This window comes from Mustela erminea, chromosome 10 (assembly GCF_009829155.1).
Source record: "Mustela erminea isolate mMusErm1 chromosome 10, mMusErm1.Pri, whole genome shotgun sequence".
NCBI classification, from domain to species: Eukaryota; Metazoa; Chordata; class Mammalia; order Carnivora; family Mustelidae; genus Mustela; species Mustela erminea.
In genome coordinates, this window is record NC_045623.1 from 4,960,706 (window position 1) to 4,974,066 (window position 13,361).

The following is a 13,361-nucleotide window of genomic DNA, read 5'->3' on the forward strand; positions in this document are numbered from 1 at the left end:
GCCCAGACACCGCCCCATGCATCCAGCGGAGAGCGGCGGGGACTCCCACCCTGCAAGCTCGCGCCTGCGCCTCGCCCACGCCCCGCCCACGCCTGCGGCTCTTCACAGTCCCTCCTCCGCCGCCCCAGATCCTTTTCCAGGGCACTCTCCTTTCCACCCTGCCTCCGGGATCTTAGTAAATGAGTTGTATTTTATAGCCGTTTGCGGCTGGTGAACGCTTCAAAACCTGAAAAGCAAAAACAGATGCTCCTTGGCACCTAGCGAAGAACATTTTAACTAGCTAAGAAGGTCCTTCAAAAAACCCCACCAAGCAGAATAGAGTGTTTCCATCCGGTCCCTTCTGGTCCTAAGGCGTCTTCTCGGTAGGGCGGAGGGGGACCCCACGGATCAGGACTCGGAGCTGTCACCTTCCCCCCGGGAGAAGCTCCTCCCGCCCCTCAGTTGGTAGGTCCGGGACCCAGGGTCCCCGGTTCGGATTAACTTGTGTTCAATTTGGAGCGAATAGAAGATGTTCTGGAAGTTGTTACCGAAGTTTAAAAACAAAAGCGGCCGCAGTGGCTAGTTACAGATTTACAGTTGTTGGTTGCCTAAAGATTTCATAGAAACTCAAGAGAAAAACATCTGCACGCCCAACGTGGGGCTCGAACCCACGACCCTGAGATTAAGAGTCTCATGCTCTACCGACTGAGCTAGCCGGGCGCCCATAGCCCGGCCCTTCTCTTAGAGGTATCATTTCTTTCAAGAGACAGCCTATATAGTCTAGATACACACTAGTGACAATGAAAGAGATCTTGGGATTTTGAACATGATAGTAGCTTTTTACTACTAAGACTGGCTCCGAGAGAGTGGCGGGGACTGCGTGGGGCCAGGCAGCCTTCCAGAGAACGGAGAATGTGGAGTCCTAAAACCTCCGTGTTTCCGCAAAGTCCGCATGGATCGGATCATTTTGTTAGCCCGGTGTCTGGCATGCCGACTGCTGAGGAGGAGACTAAAGAGCGCAAGGGAACCCGGATGAGAGTCGCAAACAGCCGGGGGAGCAGGTAGGGGCCTGGGGGCTTGCCTGGGGGCTTGGTGCTCCAGCCCCTGCTTCCTTCTTTTCCTGAAGGCAGAGAGGCTTAATTCACTCAGCCACCCAGGCGCCCCGTGTGTTCTTCTTTTCCTAAACCGTGACAACCACGGTGGTGGGAGGAAGCGTGGCTGAGGGACGTGTCACTGGCAGCACGAATTTGTTTTTAAATACTAAAATTTTGTGTGGCCTAAGTAAAAGACCCTATTTGTTACGTGTAAACGTCCTAGCGAGATTTCAAGTCAGATGAGAGTCAGAGCCCCAGGGGATTTCATTCCGCTCTCCCAACTTTCATTTCTCCAATGTACGGTACAAGCGGTGAGTTCCAGAGTCAGAATCAAAGGGTTCTCACCTTTGCAGCCTTGGTGGCAGCTCCGATACTCCCCAGACCGCCCTGAAGTGTGCGCGTGCCAGAGCCGCTTAGGTTGTTTTTGGGGGGTGGGGGGGGAGGGCGAGTGGGGTAAGGAGCTGAACAAACTGAAAAATCAGTTTGTGAACAGCACTTCTGCGAGGAGCTTTGAACGAAGAGAAAATTAAGCTTTTTTCAAGCCCTTTAAAAGATTTTGTATATTAATTTAAAAAAAGAAAGAAAGAAAAAAAAAACTGGCCACCCCAGACACACCATATGCCGTGACTCGGATTCGAACCGAGGTTGCTGCGGCCACAACGCAGAGTACTAACCACTATACGATCACGGCGCGCCACTTGCCAGGCGACGCAACGGGGTTTTATTTTATGCCTTTTGGAATAGGAATACGAACCCTATGCTGCCGTTTTATTTGCCCCGTTCAAGTGATCTGCAGCAATCAAAACACCAAACTTTTCCACTCCACAACCTCGAAGTCTTGACCCCTGAATCCGGTTCTGGGCTAAATCCCGCCTTCAGGCGCCAGCATCGCCCTTCGGCTGGGCAGCGGGCTGCGGCTGGGACCATCGAGGATCGCCCCTCCTCATGCCGCTTTTCCTTCCATTTCCAGCTTGTACCCTGGAATTGAGGTTTCTGTCCCTGGAGCGGTGGAGCCCGGATAGAAGCGGAGCTGGTCGAAGGCCCTCTTTTACGTTTCTTTTTGCTAGACACCGTTCCAAGTGACAGGGATCTCTCCGGGAACTGCGGGATTTGTACTGACGTCCTTACTCTGATTCCTCAGTAAACCAGAGCCGCATCCGAGGATTTAGAAAATCAAATCCGAGCAGCCTTTATTTCAGACCCCCACCCCCCCAAAAAATGCCCTAAAGACCCCAAAAGGATAGTTATATACTGGTGCGAGGCCAGCGCCCGAACCCAGCACAGGGGCTTGGCTCGGCGTTGCAGCTAGGAAAACCCCAGAGGGTCTCTTTTAAGATAGATTCACCACGGAACTGAGAGTCTCAAAAACCTTTCCTTCCCTGGTGGTTTACTGAATTGAACTACTTAAAAGTTTCGGGGGAGAAAATTAAAGGGATAATGCGTTGGCCGGGAATCGAACCCGGGTCAACTGCTTGGAAGGCAGCTATGCTCACCACTATACCACCAACGCAGACCTCTTTTACTCTTGATTGTTTTTCCTATGAGGAGTAACTGCCTAGTTCTGGTCACGCAATTCTTTATCTGTCATTCACATTAAGAGAGATTTCTAACACCCAGCCAAACAAGACAGCGCTCTATGATTTCTCCTATGGTTATATTAAAAATTCTATGGTAGTTTCTTATTGATTCACAGGTTTTAAAAATCAGTTCTAATTTTTTCAATTGTGGTTTGAAGGAGGTGTCTCAAATCCAGTTAGGAAGTTAAGTCTCCCCTGATGGACTCATTAGGCATTTCAGAGTACTTTCATAGGGCAGATGCATTAAGGTAAATACAGTAAGGTAGATTGTTTATGGCGGCATTGTTTGTAGTAGCAAAGGATTAGAAATAACTGTCTATCGAAAAGAAGTTGGTTCAATTAATTATGGAATATCAATACAGTAGAATACTATGTGCCATAAGGAAGAATGAGGAAACTCTTCATGTCTAAACTTGATGGATAATCTAATATATTTCTAAAATACATTGTTAAGTAAAAAAGGCAAAGTGTACCAAAAAACGTGTATAGATTGCTATCATTTGTGCAAGGAGGAGTATATTTAAATATATAAGTATGTGTGCATGTACTTGCGTTTGCATAAGATATGAAATGTAACATTGGTTGCCTTATTAGAGGGAAAATAGATGGCAGAGATAAAAATTAAGTTTGTCAGTTACAGCCTTTGCATATTTGAATCCTAAACCATGTAAATAAATACACTACCCTTTTCAAGAACTAAATTAAATTGAAAGAAAATATCATGTTAGTGAAGAGCGTTTATTTCCATTGACAAGTGTTGGAAATATATTAACTTTAAAAATAGCTGGAAATAAAATAGTATGAATAGCATAATTCCAATTGTTTTTTTTTTAACTGGACATCGGAGTTAATAGGTCGGAGAACAATTTTCACTTTGTATATTTCTGCACTTCCTGTATTTCAGCTTTGGCGAGTCGGGTAACTGACTAGGAGAAACAATGTTAATCATTAAAAGGATTCTGTGGAATAGTTATAAAAAAAAAAAAAAAAAAAAAAAAAAACACCACTTTAAAATGACTCTTCCCTGACCGGGAATCGAACCCGGGCCGCGGCGGTGAGAGCGCCGAATCCTAACCACTAGACCACCAGGGAGGTTGGAAAAAGCCTTCTGATAGAAATTATATGATTCTAAGTGTATGTTTCTACCTAAATTTCTGTATATCGTTCCAACTGCCTTGGGTTTTGAGATTCCTGAAAACTGGGCCTTTGTCAGGTGGAATTGACTCCTTTGTTTCTTTTTTGAAGTTAGTAAACCCGCGAAAGAACCCGGAAGCCTGGCTCCCAGAGCTGAGGGATGATCAGAAACGCACCATCACAGTCCCCAAGACCAGAGTTAAGTAACAGGAGGAGACGGAGACAGAAAAGAAGCTCTCAGCTTCACGTAGTTGCCCTGTTTTCCTGAACTGTGATCAGGAGAAAAGTAACGACCTTTAGCTGGAGCTTTGCCCAGGTGAACAGAAACTTTTCCTTAAGAAATATAAAGGTCGTCGTGTGACCAACGCTTGGAGATCCTGATCCTATGGCAGCTTTTTTTCGTCTATGAACTTAGACCAAATTCTGCTGGCCAAAACAAATACTGCAGTCACGTGAAAGTCCCTGGGCCTACCGGTCCTTGGTGGTCAGCAGAACCTGAGCTTAACTCTGGTGGGAGACTAAGAGAAGGGCAGAGGTATGGAGCTTTTCAGTTTTTTAATATGAAGAAAGGAGAGTGGGAGTAAGAAGGAAAAAAGAAATGGGGTGCATGCTTCCACTGAAGGAACATTAAAAACCATACCCATCAGTGTATGCAAATTAACTTTTTTTGACTATATGAGAAAAAACAAATGTAACAAAATACTGACAATCTACATGAGGGGTAATTGAGTGCTCATTATTTTATTCTTTCGAGTTTTTTGTAAAAATTTTTTAAATAAAAAATTGAGAAAAACAAGAATGAAACAAAAGCCTCCACTCAGGCTTTTTTTTTTTTTTTTTTTTTTTTTTTTTAATCAGAAGATCCAATGTTACTAACTTTGACGAGTTCAAACCGAAATTTTTAAAAGCAGTCCCCCTCCACATTAACATCAAAAAATACTTTCGATAATGATAAAGTGAATTTAAATATGAATCACTAATGATGTGTGCATATCAGCAGGGCTTAACAGAAGAATGGATAATAGGACATGGGGAATTTGTGGGGTTTTATGTTCTTTTGCTTTGCTTTTAAAGTATTAATGTTAAAATATTGTTTAAGAAAAGTATAAATCCTCCTCTGACTTCCAATCTCCACCTTCCTGTGGGTTTAAATGCCAGAAATTTGTTACTAAATGCCAGATGGTTATTTTCACAAAAACCAGTAATCCCATTGTCACATGTCACCATGGAGATTAACAGAGGCCATTTCCTTTTACTCCAGCTCTGTTCCACTGAACCACAATCTGTACCCCAAGGATGGAAAAAAAGTAACTAACTTTCAGCATTTTGGAATTGTATACCAATTCCAAATTGGGGTGGGTAGGATAGTAGAATTTATTCCTCTATATCAGAGGAAATCAACCTTATATTTCAGTCAATAACAGCCCATTGTCATCTATTTTTCTGTCACCTGCTGGTAATTTTTGGCAACACATGAGAACCTAGGAAAGAAAGTACAAGCTCTGGGAGCTAGTCACCCTTCTCAACATCAAACTACCAGGAGAGGGGGCACCTGGGTGGCTCATTGGGTTAAAGCCTGTGCCTTTGGCTCAGGTCATGGTCCCAGAGTCCTGGAATCGAGCCCCACATCGGGCTCTCTGCTCAGCAGGGTACCTGCTTCTTCCTTTCTCTCTGCCTACTTGTGATCTCTATCTGTCTAATAAAAAAATCTTAAAACAAAACAAAACAAAACAGGAGAGGCCTCATCATTCAGGACAGGATTAAGCCTCCTCCTCTTCTGGCATCGCACCCTGAGGGAAGATGGGGGAGGAGTACAATTCCTTCACTTCACTCCATCTTCTGTTTTCTTTTTTCCTTTTTCCATACATTTGTAGATCATATGCCAGACTAGGCATTGAAGTCACAAAATATACTTAATGAACTCATAATCAGGGGGCACTTGCCTAGTTCAGTCAGAAGAGCATGCAATTCTTGATCCTGGGGTTGTTGAGTTTGAGCTCAAACATTGGGTATGGAGATTAATTAAATAAACTTTTTTTTTTTTAAATAGCTCACAATCAAATAGAAAACCAAATAAACAAGTGAATAAAAGAATATGGATCAGGGAAGATTGAGTACTTGTACTTTTCCCTATTCCTCCTGCTAATACAACTAAAAAGCTTGGACACTGCACATAAAACAAACATAAGAGACTTGAAAAGGTGGAGAAAAGGAGGCAGACCAGCTAGGGGCCTAAAGAACCTAAGGAGCCACACATTGGTGATTTCCTGGGGTTTTCTTTTTGTCTCACAAATCCCAGATGTGGTGCTGAAGAAGCCAGCAACCTGGAAATGCCAGTGGGGACAGCCAAAGGAAAAAACAAAACAAAACAAAACAAAAGCAAGCCTGTTCTTTCTAGCCAAAGGACCAGGAAAGAGGCAGCCTAGGAAAATAGAAAACTTCTAGATAATAAGCACTCCGCTCCAGCCAAACACCAGAGAAAGAACTGTTGCTCACTCCAACACACACTAGTAATGGTTGAATGGGATGCCTAGACATCCACCTTCACCAGGCCTTTTAGGAGTTGTTCCTTCCCTTCTCTGCTGGATTAGTTCTAGAGGAGAGGTGGTAAAGAGCAGTTTCACCAACACCCAGTGATATCAAGGTGACCCCGCCCCTATCCCTACTATTAGTGGAGACCATGTGGGAAGGAGTAAAAAGACCTTCCTACTTCTCCCAGGCAGGTTGGTATCAGTGAAAGCCTAATAACCCCTGCCCTCACCTAAGCAGTAATGAGAAGCCCCACCCCTCAGGTGTCAGTAGAAGCTGAGTGGGGAAACTGGAAGCCTACACCTACTTGGCTGTAATAAGATACTCCCATTTACTTTCACTGCCACAGTAGTAGTGGAGAAAGCCAACTAAGAAGTTTTAAATAGGATCCAGAGTTCAAAATGTCCAGGTTTTAATAAAAATAGCACTCATCATACCAATGAGAAAGGTCTTCAACTGAATGAAAACAGACCACACCTAGATGACAGATACTAGAATTCTCTGACAAAGATTTTAAAGCATGGGGTGCCTGGGTGGCTCAGTGGGTTAAAGCCTCTGCTTTCGGCTCAGGTCATGATCCCAGGGTCCAAGAATGGAGCCCAGCATCGGGTTCTCTGCTCAGCAGGGAGCCTGCTTCCTCCTCTCTCTCTCTGCCTGCCTCTCTGCCTACTTGTGATCTCTCTCTGTCAAATAAATAAATAAAATCTTTAAAAAAAAAAAAAAGATTTTAAAGCAGTCATCATGAAAATGTTTCAACAAGCAATCACAAACATGCTTGAAACAAATGAAAAAATTAGAAAGTCCCAATGGAGAAATTAAGTTTCAGCAAAGACATAGAAGCAAAGAAATAGAAGAAAAAGAAGAACTAAAAAAAAAAGAAGAACAACAACAATGACGATGACAACAACAACAGCTAAACGGAAATTTTAGAACTAAAAAATAACAATAACCAAACCAAACCAAACCATCTCAGTGGATGGGTTCAGTAGCAGAATGGAGGGGGCAGTGGAAAATCTGTGAACTAGAAGACAAAAGTACTCAACATGGACAGTGGATAAATAAAATTTTTTTAAAAAAGGCAGAGTCTCAGGGACTTGTGGGATTATAACAACAGATCTGTGATATCATTGGATATCCAGGAGGAGAAGAAAAAAAGAACAGGACAGAAAAAAGTACAAAAAGAAATAGTGGCTGGAAATTCCCCAAGTTTGGCAGAGGGATAAAACCTATGTGTTCAAGAAGCTGAGCAAACCCCAAAGAGGATAAACCCAAACAAATTCATGCCAGGACACATCATAGTCAAACTACTGAAAGCTAAAAACATAAAAATACTGAAAGCAGTGAAAAATGACACCTTACTTGTAGGGGGAAAATCAATGGCAGATTTCTCATTGGAAATCGTGGAGGGCAGAAGAAGGGGCACAAAATTTTTCAAACACTGAAAGAAAAGACTGTCCACCGAGATTCTTATATGCAGGGAAAATACTCTTCAAGAGTAAAGGGAATAATACATTTCAACAACAAGACAAACAGCCCAGTTTTCAAATGAGCAAAGGAAGAGAACATCTCCAAAGAAGATACTCAAAACAACCAGCAAGCATATGAAAAGATTCTCGATGTCATTGGTCATTAGGGAAATGCAAGCCTATACCGCAATAAGATATCATTTCACACTTTGAGGCTGGCTACAGTTACGGAAAATAACAAGTACTGATGAGGATGAGGAGAAATTGGAACACTTATACTTTGCTGGTGGGAATGTAAAATGTTTCAGCTGCTGTGGAAAACAGTTTGGCAGTTCCTCAGAAAGTTAAACGTAGTATATATGACCCAATAATTCCACTCCTAGGTACATTATACCACAAAGCACTGAAAACAGATACTCAAAAGAAATCCTATCCATGTACATTCATAGCAGCATGCCATTAACAGTAGCCCAAGTAGAAACCACCCAAATGTCAATAAAGTCACAGATAAACAACTATGGTATATAAATACAGCGGCTTATTGTTTGGACATAAAAAGAAATGAGGTACTGATACCAGCTATGGTATCATAGTGGTATGATACAGTATGGATGCACCTTGAAAACGTTATGCTTAAAAGAAAGAAAACAGACACAAAAGATCACATATTGTATGACTCCATTTACATGAAATGTCCAGAACAGGCAAATCCACAGAGACGGGAAGCAGACTGGTCATTGCCAGATGTTGGGGAATGACTGAATAATGGGTACAGAGTTTCTTTTTTGGGGAGATGAAAACATTCTGGAACTTGATAGTGGTGACTGGTGCAAAAAATTTTGAATGTATTATATGTTATTGAACTGTACACTTTGGAATGATTAAAATTGTGGACTTTATGTTCTATGTGTATTTATACAGTTAAAACAGTGAAGGAGAAATCGTAGCAAGATTTTTTGTGGATATAGACAAAATTATTCTAAAAGCTAAATGGAAAGGCAAAGGAGCTAGAATGAGTAAAATGAAGTTTGAAAAAGAAGAATTGAGTGGGATGGGGTGGGAGGGATAAGGTGGCTGGGTTATGGACAGTATGGTGGGTATGAGCTATGGTGAGTGCTGTGAATTGTATGAGCTATGGTGAGTGCTGTGAATTGTGTAAGACTGATGATTCATAGACCTGTGCCCCTGAAACAAATAATACATATGTTAATAAAAACATTTTTTAAAAGATAAATTAAAGTTTTGAAAAAAAAAATTAACTGGGTAGAATCAGCTTACTCATTTTTAAGACTTATAAGACTACAGTGTCAGGATGGTGTGGTATTGGCAGAAGAATAAATGTACAGACCAATGAAACAGAATAAAGAACCCAACAATAGACCAAATATGCCAAACTGACTTTTTTTCTTTTTTTTTTTTTTACAAAGGTACAGAAGCAATTAAATGAAGAAAGAATAGCTTTTTCAGTATACCTTGCTGAAGAAATTGGACATCCATTGGTCAAAAAAACAAAAAACCAAAAAATCTCTCAACTTTAGTTTCACACCTTATATAAGAACTGACTCAAAGTGGATCAACAACTTAAACGTGAAGTGTAGAACTTTTAGGAAGAAAAAAAAAAGCTCTTCATGAGCTAGGGCTAGTCAAAGATTTGACACCAGAAGCATGATCCATAAAAGGGAAAAACTGATAAAGTAGACTTCTTCAAAATTAAATCCTTTTTTTTTTTTTTTTTGCAAAAGACCCTCCTATGAGGATGAAAAGACAAGCAGTGATTGGGAGGAAATGTTTGTAAACCACATACACAACAGAGGACCATTACCTAGAATATATTAAAAAACTCTCAAACTCAACAGTAAAAAAACCCAGTCTGATGAGAAAATGTCAAAAGACATGAAGGGACATTTCACCAAGGAGGATATACAGAGAGCAAATAAGCACATGAAAGATGTCCAACATCATTAGCCACTAGGGAAATACAAATTGAAATCACAATTAGATACCACTACATACCTATCAGAATGGCTAAAATTTTTTTTAAAAGAACTATCTAATGGTGAGAATGCAGAAAATGCAGAGAAACTGGATCACTCATCCATTGCTTTTGGTAATGTAAAACAGTGCAAGTCACCCTGGAAAACAGTTTGGCAGTTTATTAAACAAAAAACATCCTGAAGGGGTGGTGCAGTGGGTTAAAGCCTCTGCCTTTGGCTTGGGTCATGATCCCAGGCTTCTGGGATCGACCCCCACATTGGGCTCTCTGCTCAGCAGGGAGCCTGCTTTCTCCCCTCTCTCTGCCTACTTGTGATCTCTGTCAAATAAAATCTTAAAAAAAAAAAAAAACTAATCCTGAAAGGTTACACACTATATGATTGCTTATATAACATTCTTCTTCTTTTTTTAAGACTATATTTATTTATTTGACAGAGATAGCCAGAGAGGGAACACAAGTAGGGGGAGCAGGAGAAGGAGAAGCAGATTCCAGGGAGCCTGACACAGGACTTGATCCCAAGACCCCGGGATCATGACCTGAGTTGAAGGCAGATGCTTAACTGAGCCACCCAGTTGCCCCTATATAGCATTCTTAAAATGACAAAAATTACAGAAATGGAGAAGATGAGCTTTTACTAATTTTAAGGTAGGGATGGAGATGGGAGGGAAGTAGGCATGGCAACATGAGGGATCCTTGTGATGGAGTAACCTATCTTGATTGCAATATCGCGCTATAGTTTCCTGTTACGCCTGAGTTTTCGCAGCTGAGAGACCACCAAGGAGCCAACACCGATGCAATCACATGAGGGTTTATTTTTACAAGCTTAAGCTTGGGCCCAAGTATACCCAACGCAGCGGAGTAGAGACTTGGACCCTAAACCAGACTATAGTCAGAGTTTTTAAAGGCAGAGTAGGTGTGGACTCGGGGGTGGGTGAGGACAAAGGGGATATTCAGAAGGGCTATCAGGGTAAAGAAGACTGTCAGGATATTGGAGGCCTGGTTATTATCAAGCCAAGGCCGTTTTTCCTCTAGTGAGGCACTAACATGAAGACAGTTGAGAGTTTCCTGATAGAATGTCACATTCCTCCTCTCAAGTGTCCTTGTTAGTGAGATTTAGCACTGGGACATTTGTAAACTGAGGAAGACTCCTGTCTTGCAGGATTGTGATTTCTGCAAGTTAACTATTTGTTCACACATACTACCGAGGGGAGGGGAGCAAGTGGAGAGGGGGGGCAAGGGGCCAGCTTTTGCTTTGTCAAGATGGCTGTACTTATGTCAGGGCTAGACTCAAGGTGGGTACAGTCTTGTTTTTCTTGGCCTCCACATTTCCCAGGGGGTTACCATTGGGAGAAACTGTGTAAAGGGTACATGGGATCTCTCTGTATCATTACAATTGCATATAAAGCTATAATTACCTCAAAAGGAAAAGTTTACATTTAATGAGTACAGAGTTTCAGTTTTGCAAGATAAAGAGTTCTGGAGATTTCATTGCACAATGTGAATATACTTAAAACTACCGAACTGTACACTTTAAAATGGTGAAGATAGTAAATTTTATAGTATGTGTATTTTACTACAATTAAAATTTTATAGAGAAAGAACAAAGTAATTAAAGAGTAGAAAGATTTTACACACAAACAAAACTAGAACTGAATGAGACAAAATGCAGTTAATTTCACCAGAGGGAGTGAAGAAACTCTGGGAACTCTGCTGCACATCAGTAGCAAAGCTGACAGTAGAATTCATAGCTCCTCTCCAAATTGTTTGAGATTGTCTTTTACTTGGAGCTTTAAGATCCATAGGATTAGGACACCTGGGTGGCTCAGTTGGTTAAGTGTCTGCCTCTGGCTCAGGTCATGATCCCACAGTCCTGGGATGGAGTCCCACATAGGATTCTTTGCTCAGCAGGGAGCCTGGGTCTCCCTCTGCTTCCCACTCCCCTTGCTTGTGCTCACTCTCTCTCTCTAACAAATAAAATACACTTATAAGATCCACAGAATCTCTTAGCCCCTTTGTGACATCAGATTTTCCCACACAATGCCAGATGGCATCAATCTCAACTCTTCCTACTGCCCACAGAAATTCCTGTCTACACGGGACTGACTTGTCTTCTTCATCCCTTTAGACTAACGGTTCTCAACTTAAGCCACATGCGCAATTGCACAGGGAGTATTAACAACAAAAAAATCCTGGCAGTTGTGTTCCACCCCCAGAAGTTCTGATTTCATTGGTTTGGGGTATTCTCTGAACATCAGAATTTTTTCAACCTCCTCAGATGATTATAACATGCAGCCAAAGTTAAGAGCTGCTGCTTCAGGCACTGAATATACACTTTTCCATTAAGTGCTGTATTACATTTACTTTGCAGATTTTATTTATTTATTTATTTGATAGAGATCACAAGTAGACAGGCAGGCAGGGAGAGAGAGGGAAGCAGGCTCCCTGCTGCGCAGAGAGCCCGATGGGGTAATTGATCCCATGACCTGAGCCGAAGGCAGTGGCTTAACCCACTGAGCCATCCACGCACCCCATAGACTGTTATTTTTCATCTGTGTATATTCGTCTCCATGGCAAAACTGTATAATCTCCTAGAAGGCCTTCATTCTATCAAATATTTCTAGCAAATTTTTTAAAAAGATTTTATTTATTTATTTGACAAAGAGAGATCACAAGTAGGCAGAGAGGCAGGCAGAGAGAGGAGAAACAGGCTCCCCGCTGAGCAGAGAGCCCGAAGTGGGGCTCGATCCCAGGACCCTGGGATCATGACCTGAGCCGAAGGCAGAGGCTTTAACCCACTGAACCACCCAGGCGCCCCTCTAGCAAATTTTAAGTGCTCGATCAACACTTGAATTCTCAACTAGCTGAGAAAGTTCCTTGGGTTGGCATCAGAATCCAAGTTAGTTTTGGCTGATTAATACAGTACAAATCTAAGATGGAACAAAGGAAGGAGATAAAATCTAACATTTGGTGACAATGACAGACAATTCCTGATACAGGAGTGGCTGAAGTCCAGGCCTAAATAACTGAGAAATCTTCACCTGATTAGCAATAAATGTCCAGGGACAAAAAAACAAAAACAAAAAAACAAAATAAAAAAACAACCACAAGGCATCAATCATTAACCCTAATTATTAATTGTCTCTCATGACAAATTCTTCTACCAGTTCAATTTGTTTTAATGACAACATCTAAGTATGCCAAAAGCTCTTTGGTAAACAGAGGAGTCTGTATATGCTTGAATCATTCAAAATACCCAAAGTCCTTTTGAGGAACAGTCCAGGTGGATATCACCTCTGTATAACTAAAAATCCAGCAAGTAGACCCAAAGGGGTAGTAATTCACAGACTGAAAACTCGCCTTGAAGTATCTCATGATACTTCTCTGCTAATTTGCAATAATCTATACCCAAGAGGCCTAAAATGTCTGACACAGAGGAGATAATCCTGCTGTGTGATTTAACAGTATAAATGTCTCTGGAGCCCATTCATTGGGCTCCCAAACATTGGGACTGGGGAACAGCCGTAATTACAAAGACTTGGAACCAAAAGAGATACTTAGAAACATATAATCTGTTGGCTTTTCAATCCAC

The 13,361-nt window shown here is 41.7% G+C and overlaps 4 non-coding genes across 4 annotated transcripts; all 4 read right to left on the reverse strand.

Annotated features, from left to right (window-relative positions):
* Positions 1-626: 626 nt before the first annotated feature.
* Positions 627-699, reverse strand: TRNAK-CUU. Its single transcript has one exon. It is a non-coding gene; the product is annotated as a tRNA-Lys (tRNA).
* A 993-nt stretch (positions 700-1,692) lies between these two features.
* Positions 1,693-1,764, reverse strand: TRNAH-GUG. Its single transcript has one exon. It is a non-coding gene; the product is annotated as a tRNA-His (tRNA).
* A 747-nt stretch (positions 1,765-2,511) lies between these two features.
* TRNAG-UCC lies at positions 2,512-2,583 on the reverse strand. Its single transcript has one exon. It is a non-coding gene; the product is annotated as a tRNA-Gly (tRNA).
* Positions 2,584-3,670: 1,087 nt separating this feature from the next.
* On the reverse strand, positions 3,671-3,742 carry TRNAE-CUC. The gene has a single exon. It is a non-coding gene; the product is annotated as a tRNA-Glu (tRNA).
* Positions 3,743-13,361: the final 9,619 nt, after the last annotated feature.